Raw genomic sequence first — 13299 nt, forward strand, 5'->3', positions numbered from 1 at the left:
AACTCAGATGTAGGGAAGCCAGGGTACGAGAAGTATGCATGCGTGTTATAACTGAACACACATCTAGAGGCTGTATCTTAGCTATATCCCCTTATTTTGCAGTTGAAAAAGCTAAAATCTGTAGATTTTATTGAATCAGGTTTAAGGACTAACTTTGCCAGATACCCTATGTGCCCTTCAGTGAACCACTGAGCTTTGGTGTCTTTATCTGTAAAATGGAGGTACGAGCAGTTACATTACTGAGCTGTTGTGATTCTGAAGAGTGATCTTTAATCTGCGTGGAAGCATTTTGAAATTGTAAAGCATTAAATGTGAAAGTTATTGTGACATACAGACACAGTCAAGGAGAAGGTAGGAGTGGCCTCAGAAAATAAGCTTTTTAAAAAATATAACTTTTTATAATTACATAATTCCTAGGAAGTTGCAGGAGTAGTCCCATGTACCCTAAACCTAGTTTCCTCCAGTAGCTACATCATATGTAACTACAGTGCCTCATCATAACCAGGACATCAGAACAGCAGATCCATTAAAGTACACAGATACACAACGGTTTGGTCACTGCCAAGACCTTCCTCATGCTACCACTTTATAGTCGCACCTGTCATCCTTTTCTCACCATCCCCAATCCTTAGCAACCATTAAGTTCTATAATTTTATAGTTTTGAGATTGTTATATAAATGAAACCATACAATGCATGACCTGAGGTTGGCTTTTTTTTTCACAGTCTATGTAATGCCCTTGAGATCCACACAAGTTGTTACATTTTTGTTGATGAGCAGTGTTTCTTGGTACCCATGTGCTATTTGTTCAACCATTAACCAAGTGAGAGGCATTTTTGTTGTCTCCAATTTTGGGCTGTTACCAACAGTGCTGTTCTAAATGGTCACTCGAGAAGAAGTTTATTTTCTCTTATAAATCACTTGATTAGGTGATCCCTTCACCCAGAGGTGCTTCTGAGCACCTGCTGTATACCAGGTACTGACCCAAGTTGAAGATGAGAGTAATAGGAAAGTCATCCCCCTTTGCTTCAATTCTTGTAGTTCTCTCCCACAAGACTGCTAGTGCCCTGTGTGGGATTGTTTATTGAAGTCCAGCAATGCATAAAGAAGATGGCCACACATAGTGTATGTGCACAGCACGCAGAACTTTCTCCAAGAGGGCACCCTCACATCCAGTAATAAAACATCAGCACTAGCCCTCCTGCACCCTTCACAATGTGAAACAGAATGAATGTCTTTGTTTACCGTTTTGGTTTTTTTTTTTCTGTCTACCACTGCTGCTGTAAATCAGAACATTAACATGTTAAAGAGGAGGAAAGGATTAGGCTATTCCCAGAGCAATGAAAAAGCATTTGCTTAAAGTAAGGAGGCATCTGGGGCAGCCTGGGCAAATTGGCAGAAGAGTAAAGAGAGATTAAAGTACAGTTGTGCTCCATTTGGGGAGCCTGGGAGAAGGAGGGACAAAAGGCAGAGCAGGGGCTACCTGCACCATGCTAGTGTTTGGGGAGGCCCCCTGCCTTAGGCAGCCAACTCAGCGGAGGAGGGAGGATCTCGGTGGCCTGGAGCCACAGACAATTTAGGAGATGGAATGGCGAGGGCAGTCATTCAGAATATGGGCTTCAGTGACAATAATCAGAAGTCAGATGGACATGCTTGGCTGGAGATTTTAAGAAGGCAGCATTGTACATATTACAAGTCACCATTCCCCCTGTCAGAAATAAGAATGGTGGTGATGATGTTAAGTAGTAGAAAAAGCACTAGCCTGTAAAAGCAGGATACTCAGGGTCCAGTTCCCACTCTGCCCCGTGCTCACTCTGAGACCTTGGGTAAGTCACATTGGCTCTCAGAGCCTCATTTTACTCATTTTGAAAACAAATACCAAAAACCAAAACTATTGTTATGGGGATTAACCACAATTTTCTGAGTAAAAATGCACTGTCAGTTGGACATGGTGAAACATGCCTGTAATCCCACCACTCTAGGAGATTGAGGCAGGAGGATCACAAGTTTGAGCCCAGCCTGGGCAACTGTTACGCTTTGTGTCTGGACATCCCCCTCAAGCCTCATGTAGTTGAGCGGGGGCCGTAGGGGGGGACTTTTCAGAGGCAGTTGAGCCTAGAGTTTGTGATTGATTCATGGTCCAAATCTGGGATTAATGGTGTGAGTGCAGCACCCACCCTAGGGCAGGTAGCCTGCATACCATATAAGGGACAGAAAGAGGTTTCTCTCTCTCTCTCTCTCTCTTTCTTTCTCTTTCTCTCTCTGTCTCTCTGTCTCTGTCTCTGTGTCTCTCTCTCTCTCTCATTGCTTTTGCTGTCTTCTGCTACCATGAACTGTTGCCCCCCTGCCATGCCACTCTGCCCTTGGAGCCAGCTGATTATGGACTGAAGCATCCACAAGCTGTGAGCTAAATAAACTTTTCTCCCTTTAACTTTGGATGTTGGGTATTTTGTCTCAGCAACAAGAGAAAAGTAACCAAGACAGCAACTTAGCAATTTAGTGAGACTGTCTCAAAAAGTAGGGGGCAGGGGCTTGGGATGTAGGTCAGTGCAAAGACTCTGGGTTCAGTCTCTAGTACCATTAAAAATTTTTAAAAAATTGCAAACCTCGAAGTGCTATATGTTTCCAAGGCATTGTATTTTTTTAACACAACACTATGATAGTTTCCAGTTTTTGAAGAGCTTGCCTCCTTTTCAAGTGGGCACAGAATGGGAATCGCTCTGGGAGCATGCCTCAGAGAGTGTTTTGAGCCTGGAATTAAAAAGACTCACATAGTTTGTGAGTTTGCAAGGGGGAAATCAGAGGAGTAACTATATGACAATGCTGGTTGAATAATAGTCAAGAAGGTAGAAGCAGAACCGTTGGCAAAAATCATTTGGTTAAGGACTATTCGATGAGCTTCTCATTAGTGCCTTGGCTTTTTAGAAGGGTCATGGCTCTTTTTAGAGCCACTCTTCTTGCCCCATTGCAGTTGGAGTTTGGGACCAGAGAAGGAGTCAGTTTTCTTGACACTGAGACACAATATCTGACACCCACAATTTAAAGGAGGAAAGATTTAATTAGGCTCTTAGTTTTAGGGGATTCAGTCCAAGGTCAGTAGGCTCTAAGACAGAAACATCAAGGCAGAAGGGCATGGTGAAGAAAGCTGCTAGGTTCACAGTGGTCAGGAAGCACAGCAGGTGGGTAGTGTTCAAGTAAAAGAAGTCAGGGATCAGACGTGGGCCTTGTTTATGCCTCTGTCCATCCAGACACACTCAGAAGTGTGCTGCATCTATCCACTGGGTGGATCCCAAGCCAATCAAGCTGACACTTCACCCTAGTCACCACATCCCTTACCCTGGCAACTTGATGCCAAAGCACATCTCCTTAAGTTGTATTTAATCTGCAAATAAAGACAATAATAAGTTCATAATTTGGCCTAACAATACAGCTATCCTGCATATAACAAGTAATGTAACAATCCCTTCCACAAATTCTTCATAGTTTCAGTGTTTTTTAAAAGCTCAAATCCAAGACTTTTCTGAGCCTTCAGACAAGTAAAAAACAAGTCACATAATCCCAGGGTATAGTGGCACAGTGTACACATTTCTATTCCAAAAGGGGAGAATTGGAGAATAGAAAATAATTGGACCAAAAGAAGATTAAAACCTAGCAGGACAAATATTCTATCCTGCAGCCCTTTATCCAGCATCTGGGACACATGGTAGTGAGATCTGAGTTCCAGAGTGCTCAGCAAGCCCGGCCCCTACAGCATTGCTGATTGTAGACCATAGAGTTTCTCTCTGGGGCTGGCTTCACTATTGAGCTGCAGCTTTTGTTGGCAGACTTTCCACAGTCCTGGCATCTCCAGCTTCCTGAGGTCTTCACTATACTTTTGACATTCCATCCAAACAGCCACAGCTTTATAGAGAAGAATGAGTTATCTTTTGCATTTCTGCAGTCCCTTCCTCCAAACACAGATGCCACCTGGGCTTTCATTCTTGTTTATTCCTTCTCTGAATTTCTTAGGCATCCCCATCATGTCCCATCTCTCTGAATTGTGACGTTGGTGCAGATCAGCTGTTTGAAAACCACCATGGTGAACCAAAAAAGGCACAGACCCTAGCATTAGGTAGACAGATCCAATATTCTAGTTCAACTACCTACCTGCTCTGTGATCCTGTGCAGGCTGCTTAACCTTTCTGAGCCTCAGTGACCTCTTCATAGGTGAACACTAATAGTACCCGTCTCAGGAGAAATATACAACTGGCAGTTGGCTTGCAATATGAACTCAGCAAAGGGAAGTTCTTATTTTTAAAAGTTCTATTTTTGCTTCTCATATACTAAAAGGAGTAGGAGATGCATATTTTTCTGCCCAGCGTTTAATGGCCTGTAAAAACAAGTCCAAAAAATGCTGCTTTATTTATTTCCAGAGAATGAATACAACTACATAGCTCAGTGATTGTGCATGAGTGAACTTATCATTGCAGAGTTTGTGTTGTTAATTACTGAGTAATTGACCAAGTTCCCATACCTCACTCCTCTCCAGGCATTAAGAAAGCTGATTGATTTAGGCCATCTGTAATGACTGAATTAGGTTGACTGCTCTAGATTTGATCAGCTGATTACCCATCAGAGGAGCTGGGATGAAATGATCCATCATGAGTCAGACCTCCAATCAATTCATTTGGCCCTACAGAAGCCAGTTTCTTTCCCTGTCGCAGTTTAGGCAACAAAGAGGGTGAGCATACCAGCTCTGGCCTGGAGTGACAGAGAGGACTGACACAAGGGGAGCTGAGCCAGAGGCAGCTGAGGCTGCTGTGGAGGCCCTGCAGTTGTCACAGCAGAACCAGGGAGGAGCTAGAGGAGCCCAGGGAAGTCAGCCTGTGGATCCTGGAAAGGCTCAGCCCAGTGATAGGATGTGTTGTCAGGCAGTGAAGAGACATTGTAGCAGGTGGGGAGAGACCCGCATACAGGGACAGACTCTGCAGAGGAGGAGACCTGCGAATGGAAGTATGTGGATGTTAAAGCACCCAGTCAGTGTGAACAGCGAACAAATGTCCATCTTTCATGTTACCTATTTGACGGGGTTTCAGTTAGTTTGATCAGTGAAACAGCTTCTTCCCCTGGTTTCTGGTTCTCGTGGATCCAGCATCATTCCCCACAGAGCACATCCCTGATGAACAGGTGAGACTAGCACCTGGCTAAGGTGGGAGCCCAGGGAGCACAGAGTCCAAAGTACTAGAACTTGAGAGGTGCATTGAGAGCTGAATGTGTACATGGCCAGAAGTCAGGCACATAGAGAGGGCCCTGGAGGAAGCACGACCTGGCTGGCTGATCAAGGTAAGAGCTCCAGAGTTTAGGCCAAAGTGAAGGATAGACCCAAGTGAGGGACAAACAAGGAAAACAAAATTACTGGGCTAAGCTACAAAAGACATAGACATAGATACATGTGCAACCCAGAGAACAGGATCCTGCCCAGAAGCCACTCAGTGTGACTGCCCTTCCCTTCTTCCTTCCTTCTTTCCTCCATCTCACCCCTTTCCTTCCCTTATTTCCTGTGGTAAAATACATAACATCAAATTTGCCATTTTAAATATCTTTAAGGGCACAATTCGGTGGCGTTAATACATTCACATTGTTATACAACCATGACCACTGTCTATTTGTAAAACCTTTCCTCAACCTAAACAGAAACTGCCATGAAACAACCCTGTTGGTTCCCTGTCCCCATTCCCTGTCCCCCAGGCGCTGGCAACTTCTACTCTTCTTTCTTCTCTATGAGTTTGCCTGTTCTAGTCATCTGATACGAGTGGCATCATACAATACTTCTCCTTTTGTGTCTGCCTTATTTTACTTAATATAATGTTTCCTAGGTTCATCCACATTGTAGCAAGTATCAGACCCTCCTTTCATTTTTATAAAAATTTTTATTCCAATGAAATATACATAGCAAATATACTCGGTGCATGGAGTGTATTGCATTTATTTGTTTTCTTTGGTATATGTTTGCATTTTCCCATAGTAAAATGTTTTACAAATGAAAACAAAATGTTCATAGCAAAAACGACCATTTTAACCATTTTTGAAGTACACCTTCCAGTGGTACCACGTGCATTTACATTGTTGTGTAAGCATCATCTTCATCATCTCCAGGATGGTTTCCATCTTCCCAACCTGAAGCCCTCTGCATATTAAACAGGTGCTCCCCATTCCCTTCTGCTTCCAGTGCCTGACAACCACCGTTCTACTCTCTCTATGAATTTAACAGTGCGCTTCATATGAATGGAATTACATAATACTTATCCATTTGTGTCTGGCTTATTTCTCTTAGATTAATGTCTTTTAGATTCACCCATGTGTTTGAATTTCCTGTCTTCTTAAGCCTGGGTAACATACCACTGTTTGTGTGCATCATACTTTTTCTCCATTCATCCATCCCCAGGCACTTGGGTTGCCTCAGCTTTTGGCTGTGTGAACCAAGCTACTCTGAACATACACAAATATCTGTTCAAGTCTCTGCCTTCAGTCTTTTTAGCTTTATGTGTACGAGGGCAATTTCTGGATCATACAGTCATTATATCTTTAATTTATTGAGGAGCCACCAAGCTGTTTTCTAGAATAACTACCAATTTTAATTACCATCAGCGTTGTACATGGGTTCAAGTTTCACCACAATCTTACCAAGACTTATTTTTCATGGTTTTTAAAAAATAATATGTGTGAAGTGTTCAGATATGTTTCTTATTTCCATTTTGAGTTCACAGATTGAAGGAAGCAAGACCACATGACCATAGTTGCAGGTCCTGCTGCTGAAGAAGCTTTATAATAAGAGAAAGTAGCTGGTGTCTTTACAACCACTCAGCACAGGTGATAATCCCCAGCTCAGGAGATGATGAGCTGTGTACCTCTGGGGTTCTTTGTGCTTTGGTTTCCTCATAGATAAGATGTGAATAATATCTATCTTTAAAATTTTTTGTTAAGAATTACAAATTAGAGGCTGGGGATTTAGCTCAGCAGCACAGCACCTGCCTGGCAAGCGCAGTACCGGAAAAAATTCCCAGTACTGGAAAAAAAAAAAAAAAAAAAAAGAATTAAAAACTGGCTGTTGATAACACTAGTTATATCTAGTGGGTAGTGCCAGCTGTTGTAAATGACCAACCCCCAAATTACCCAGGTTTACACGGTGGAAATACCCTTGACCCTCTTGGAGGGTCAGTCTCTTGGAGACTGGTTCCAGGAGCCCTGCTGATTAACAGATCTGTAAATGTTTAAGTCACTTACATAAAATGGCATTATGTTTGCTCCCATATACTTTTAATTATCTTAGATTACTTTTAATGCTTAATGCTAAGTAAATAGTTATTGTTTAGGGAACAGTGACCAAAAAAAAGTCTCTACATGTTCAGTACAGACCTACTTGTTTTGGAATATTTTTGATCTGGAAGTGGTTGAATCCATGCATGAGGATCCCATAGAGGCAGAGAACTGACCAACTGTATATCAGTTATTTGAAATCGCAAAACAGTGTTCCCAATCAATGGGTGGCCTTCCACCAGGTTATTCAGAGGCCCAGTTTTTGCTAGCTCATAAACGTTTCCACTTAAAGACCCAAAGTGGAGAAAAACATGGAGGACCACACACAGGTTTGTGGATCAAGACTAGAAACAGCACGTATCACTTCTCACAATTCCTCCGGCTGGAACTTATAGGCAGCTGGGTGACGTAGTCTAGCTGTGTGTCCAGGGAGAAGAGGAAACAGATTTAGTGATCAGGAAACATTCTCTGCTGCATTCAATTCTTAGTCATTATCACACATCTCCTTTGTACATGCTAGAAAAGCAGTTACTTCTTAGCCCAGCCTTGGCTGTTTAAAGGAAAATGGATCCTAAAAGTGGAGGTTGCCACTTAGTTTTAAGGTTGCCAGCTCCCTTGTCTGTGCCTGGAGTGCTCTTATCTGGGTGGGACATGCCCAGGAGAGAAACAGGTGCACTGCGCTTTTCCAATCTCCAGTCTGAAAAGGAGTCTCTGTCCTCCAGACGGCCTCCACATTTGGTGAGGGAAGTTTTTTTTCCATAAGACTGATGGAAGTTTGAATAGAGGACTTGAAAAATTAAGGGCCTTTGGGCAAAGCACTGTCTGCCTTTCAGACAGTGATGGTGGCTGATACTATCTGAAGAGAAGAGGTGAAGGAGGAAGCTCCATTTGAGCTAATAAATCTGGAGGGATTATCCAGCTACTAATGAACCCAGGGAGAGTTTCGATCAGTGCCTAATAGAAAAGATAAAAATCACCCGGATCTATTGTCACAGAGCACAGATGGGTGCTGTGCCATAGGAGGGAGCAGCTGCCTTGGCAGTGAGAAGTGTGGAGATTTAAGGGTAAAGATCAAAGGTCATGTGGTGTGAATGAACGGTGGGAAATCATCATGCCCTAGGAGCAGAAGGCTGTGCAATCTGGTGGCCACTGGGCTGCTCTCAGCCTTGCAGGTGGCATGCCACCACTGCTGTTTCACTGCCTCCCCACGCTGCCCAGAGTGCCCGGCTCTGAGTGCCCTCCCACACAGGAGGGGAGGCTGCCATTTATGGAATGCATATAGAAGCAGTGGCACCTCTGAGTTTCTCCCTTGGAGAATCTAGGAAGATGGGGCAGAGTGCTGAGTATGCCGTGTTGGAAGGCAGAGGAAGGGCCGCCCCAGCAGAGACCTCATCATAGAAACCAAACACTGGACCAGCAGTTTGGTGAACGGAAACTCAGAAACTGATTCCACAGACCAGGTCCAGGTGAACCCTACAGCAATTATTCCTCTAGGCCTCGTTCTCTATCTTGTTTGGGCAGAATGGATCTGTGTGGCCCCTCTTCCTCCTCTGGGTTCATTTTATTGTCAAGCAGATCTGAGGCTATGTTTATTTGTCCAAAAGTTTATCAGGGAGATTAACCATAAGTAATTAAAATAGCTAAAATTATCACAGAAAGAGGAGCTAGGGCAAACAGAGGGAGAAATAGTTGATTCCAGGAAAAAGTGAAAATGCTGCCACCCTTCTCTTCCGTTCCTTTCTTGGCAAGTCATTCCTGTGCATCTTTCAGGTCTCATTTAAATGTTACCTCTCCAAGGAAGTCTTCTCTGACACACTGCTAGATTGAGTCTGCTGTCACACACTCCCACAGCAGTTGGTGTCTGTATTTTGTAGCGTTGAAGTGGGAATTCTTTCTTCTGTATCTCACTCCTCCTTCCAAATCTGAGCCTCAGAAAGGCACAAGCAAGCCTGTCTAGTCCATCATTGTCACCCCAATGACCTACTGAAGCATAATAGATATTCAGTAAACATTTGCTGTTTGGATAGATATAGAGCATTTCATCATTGGGCTCCATGTCTTTGTCTCCCAGGATGCCCTGCACTTTTATAGCCCACATGGTAACTGGTAACTATGCAGTCTGGAATGCCCTTCTTCTCATTCTGGCCTGGACAGATTTGAAATTAAGGCCGTGAAGATCATTAGGTGGTTTAGTTCAGGACCTGAGAGGCAGGTTCAGGGGCTCTACTTAGTATGGGTGACTCTAAAACCTGAGGCTAAGGGTTAGCTCTAAGGATAATCATCAAGGCAGAACAGAAAAAGGATGCAAGGATAGCTAAGTTGACTGTGCTGAGTAACCTTCCTGTCACCAAGAGCTGCTGCTTGTGCTGACCACACCTTGCCTGAGTCAAGAGGCCTCCTGAGGCCAGAACCCAGCACCCGATTCATGGAGTAGCACTCAAAGGTCTTCAGAAGAAACCCCCTCTTCAGGTTTCAGTATTTTTTATTTTTATTTTTATTTTTATTAGTACCTGTTCACAGTCCATACTGTGTAAAGTCCTTGTGTGGAGTTGGTACAGGTACACAACACATCTTAATTCCTTTTTTATCCTTTTTCCCTCCCTTCCCTTCATCTCTTGATCTCCTTCTGATTTGAGAAAGATCTCTCTCCCTACTGCTTATTATCTATTTTTATTTTGCCATCATTATGAAATTAGTCTTGTCTCCCGTCCCCATCGCTGGACACATGAGGTTGGAAGAGCTTCATCACTGTATTGTGTTGACACGTGTATCAGTCAGTGCTTACTAGAGAAACAGATTTAATATAAGATATACAAATACATAAGAATTTACACGATTAGCTTACAAGGCCACCCACAGAGTCAAGAGTGCACAAGGTCTGTCTGCAGACTGGAGATCCGAAGGACCCAGTCACAGGCTTGGAGTCCAGTTTAGTGTCCCCTGTGCATCTATATCAGGAGGTCGAAGGGTCTGCACCAGAAGGCTGAAGGGTCAGTGCTGGAGGCTGAATTGTCTGCTTTGGAAGCCAGGAGATGACATCCAAGGTGAAGGAAGACTGGAGCTCCTCCAAAGAAAACAGAAGCAAGCCTTCCTTCTTCATTTCCCTTTTGTAGCATTCTGACAATAATCCTCTCTTGGTGAGGGGGGTGTCTTCCACACCCAGAACTATGCTGAACCAATTTAGTTGGGTGTTACTAACTCAAGTTGACACCATCAACCATTACAACACCAAAGATGGAAACATGGTTTAGCTGAAGTTGCCTGGACCTTAGATCAGAGAGGATTTGAGCTTTAGTGTGGCATCGGCCATACATTAGATGTTCATATGGCAAATTGCTTAACCTGTTCGATTCTGTTTTCAAATTACTTAACCTGTTTTCCCTTTTGTAAAATGGAGACAATAATGCTCATCTCATAATATAATTTTTGTGAATATCATAGACAGTGGATTGCTAATAAATATTCCTCTGTCTCTTTGTCTCTCTCTCTCTCTCTCCTCTCTCCCTGCCTCCCCCTTCCCTCCCTCTTGCTTTCTCTTTCTCTCTCCACCTCTCTTTCAGAACCGGGGATTGAACCTAGGGCCTTTGCACTGAGCTATATCCCCGGTCCTTTTTTTGTGACAGGGTCTTTCTAAGTCATTAAGTCCTCCCGGCTGGCTTTGAACTTGCCATTCTCCTGCCTCAGCCTCCCACAGCACTGGGATTATAGGTGTATGCCACTGGGCCCAGCTGGGACCCCCGCCCTGCCCTTGAGTATTTTCATCCTTAGGTCTCAGTTTCCTGATTTACTGTCTCTAGCTTTCCAAAACGGCAAAGCTGTTATCAGAAAAATTTCAAATTTGGCCTCTCACCTAGTTGGAACTATATAGTTCCTGGGGTGTTTGAGCATATATGCATGCACATCCCCAAGCACACTTCCTACACACATAAACACAAACCCAGAGCCACAGTCCGTCGGTTGGACAACTTTCTAGTGCCAGAGCAATTGATTCTAAAGTGTAGTTTACTGTAAAATTATTAAGAGTACCATATATTTCAGCTTTATGGAGCCCTTTAGGAAAGCTACTCTGTGTACTACAGTATGCTTTGTTGAATAAATGTGTTTTTAGAGCAACTTGGAGTGGAGTAATGAAGTGCACACCCCATGCATCTCTCTGAGCTGGGAAAGTACCACGCCCACCAAATGTGAACTGTGGGAAGTGGCGGGTTTGGCAGTGACAAGTGTCTGCTGGGCACACGCAGGCACAACAGCATTTTAATAGTAAACAGTGACTCCAACCCTGTGTGTATCCTCTGAACTAGGTGGTTAGAGAAGGGGGCTGCACTCAGGAGAAGTGCTGGGACAATCAGAATGCAGTGTTCAGGAGGCAGTAACTGAGCGTTCGGGGTTTTTGGGGGTTTTTTTTGTTTTTCTTTGGCTTGTTTTGCTTGTCTGTTTTTGCACTTGGGGAAATGGTGACCAATAGCTTGAAGCTCCTTGGCCCAAGTTACAGGATTGTAAAATAAAGAGCCAGCCAGCATGATTAATCAGCTCCTTTGTGGAAAATGCTGAAATCAACTACACATACACAGCAAATGTCTATTTAGTGCCTGCTGTGTGGTAAGGAATACAAGGACCAGTCTAGTGTAGTCTGGCAGGATGTGTCTCTGTGAGGTCTTAGTTTAGCAGTGCAAGGTGTGGGAGCCCAAAGAGGGATCATTGAGAGCTCCTTGGGGAGCTTGGAGAAAGGTTTACAGATGTGGTTTGATTATGGAAGGATGGGCAAGAGAGGAGAGCGGGAGAGTGACTGTGGGCAGGTCATGGTGCCTAGGGTGACTGGAGCAAGAGATGTGATAGACAGAGGTGGCGCTGGAGCCAGGAAGGGAAGGTTCTGGTCAGATGGTAGCTGTTTGCTGTGCAGAGTGGCCAGACTTCCAGCATTGGAGCTGGCCTCAGAAGCCCAAGGTCCTGTTTGGACTGTCCCACTAAAACTGTGTGATCTTGGACAAGTCCTTTATCCTCTGAGCATAAGACAGAGGACCTCAAAAGATCTTTCTACTCGAAAATACAGTTGAGTTTGTGGATTAGATGAATATACAACAAATGCCTCCATGGATTTCCCTGCTCAACCTGCTTCTCACTGAAGTAGGTGACCTCAGTGTCACCTACTCAATAGTTTTTGGTGTCCTCATCTGGCTTGCTCATCCCTCCAGTGCCCTCAGCTGTCCAGATCCCCCAGTTGGGGGAGTACCTGTGTCTTCTGAGCTATCAAGATTTCTTACTCCCCTTTGCCTGTGACAGAAATATATGTCCTCTGTCCCATGTCCCCACCCACTCCTCACAGTCCTGATAGATGATGGACCTCCCCAATGTGAAAATCCAATTCATGCCAACATGTTAATAGCTGGTGACAGCATTAATTTCTTTTTGAGAGCATCTACCTAAACCTAGTCAGCTGAGGAAACATAACTAAGGAGAAAAAATGACTGTGTAAGCTCTGACAGTGAGGCAGGGGTGGAGAGAAGAGGTATCCACCTCTGTGGTCTCACGTGCACTGGATCTACAGTGAGTGAGCACTTACTGTGTTGTGTGTTGGGGATCCAGTGATGGAAAAGTCCTGACCTTCAATGAGGCCAAGCTGGAAAGAGTGAAGAACCCAAATAGATTATTGTAAGTAGGTTCAATAAAGTGATGAAGAGATGCAGCACAGGGTATTATGGGGCCACCAAAGAAGGGCTCTGGACTATCTTGGCAAGTTGGTAGAAAATTTCGTAGAGCAGGCCTCACCGGTGGGTTTTGAAGACTCAGTAGGAGCTAGGGAGGCAGAGAAGGGGCATGGGTAGGACATTCTAATATATAGTCATGCAATGTCTCATCCATCCCACACAATGTAATAGTATGGGAAATTATGGCACTTGTACTTTGGGAGGCGGAAGTATTTTGGGAGTGGGAAGAACCTTCAATAGATGTCATACTACTCCATGCTAACTTCCTTGTCCTGTGTTTGTTTTTTTTTTTTTTTTT

The 13299-nt window shown here is 44.0% G+C and overlaps 1 protein-coding gene across 5 annotated transcripts in view; it reads left to right on the plus strand.

Annotated features, from left to right (window-relative positions):
- The window catches only part of Grik4 (glutamate receptor, ionotropic, kainate 4), a 368414-nt gene that overhangs the window by 232289 nt on the left and 122826 nt on the right, over positions 1-13299 (plus strand). The window lies entirely within an intron of this gene.

The sequence above is a fragment of the Chinchilla lanigera genome, unplaced genomic scaffold (genome assembly GCF_000276665.1).
Source record: "Chinchilla lanigera isolate Chin_1 unplaced genomic scaffold, ChiLan1.0 scaffold00011, whole genome shotgun sequence".
NCBI classification, from domain to species: Eukaryota; Metazoa; Chordata; class Mammalia; order Rodentia; family Chinchillidae; genus Chinchilla; species Chinchilla lanigera.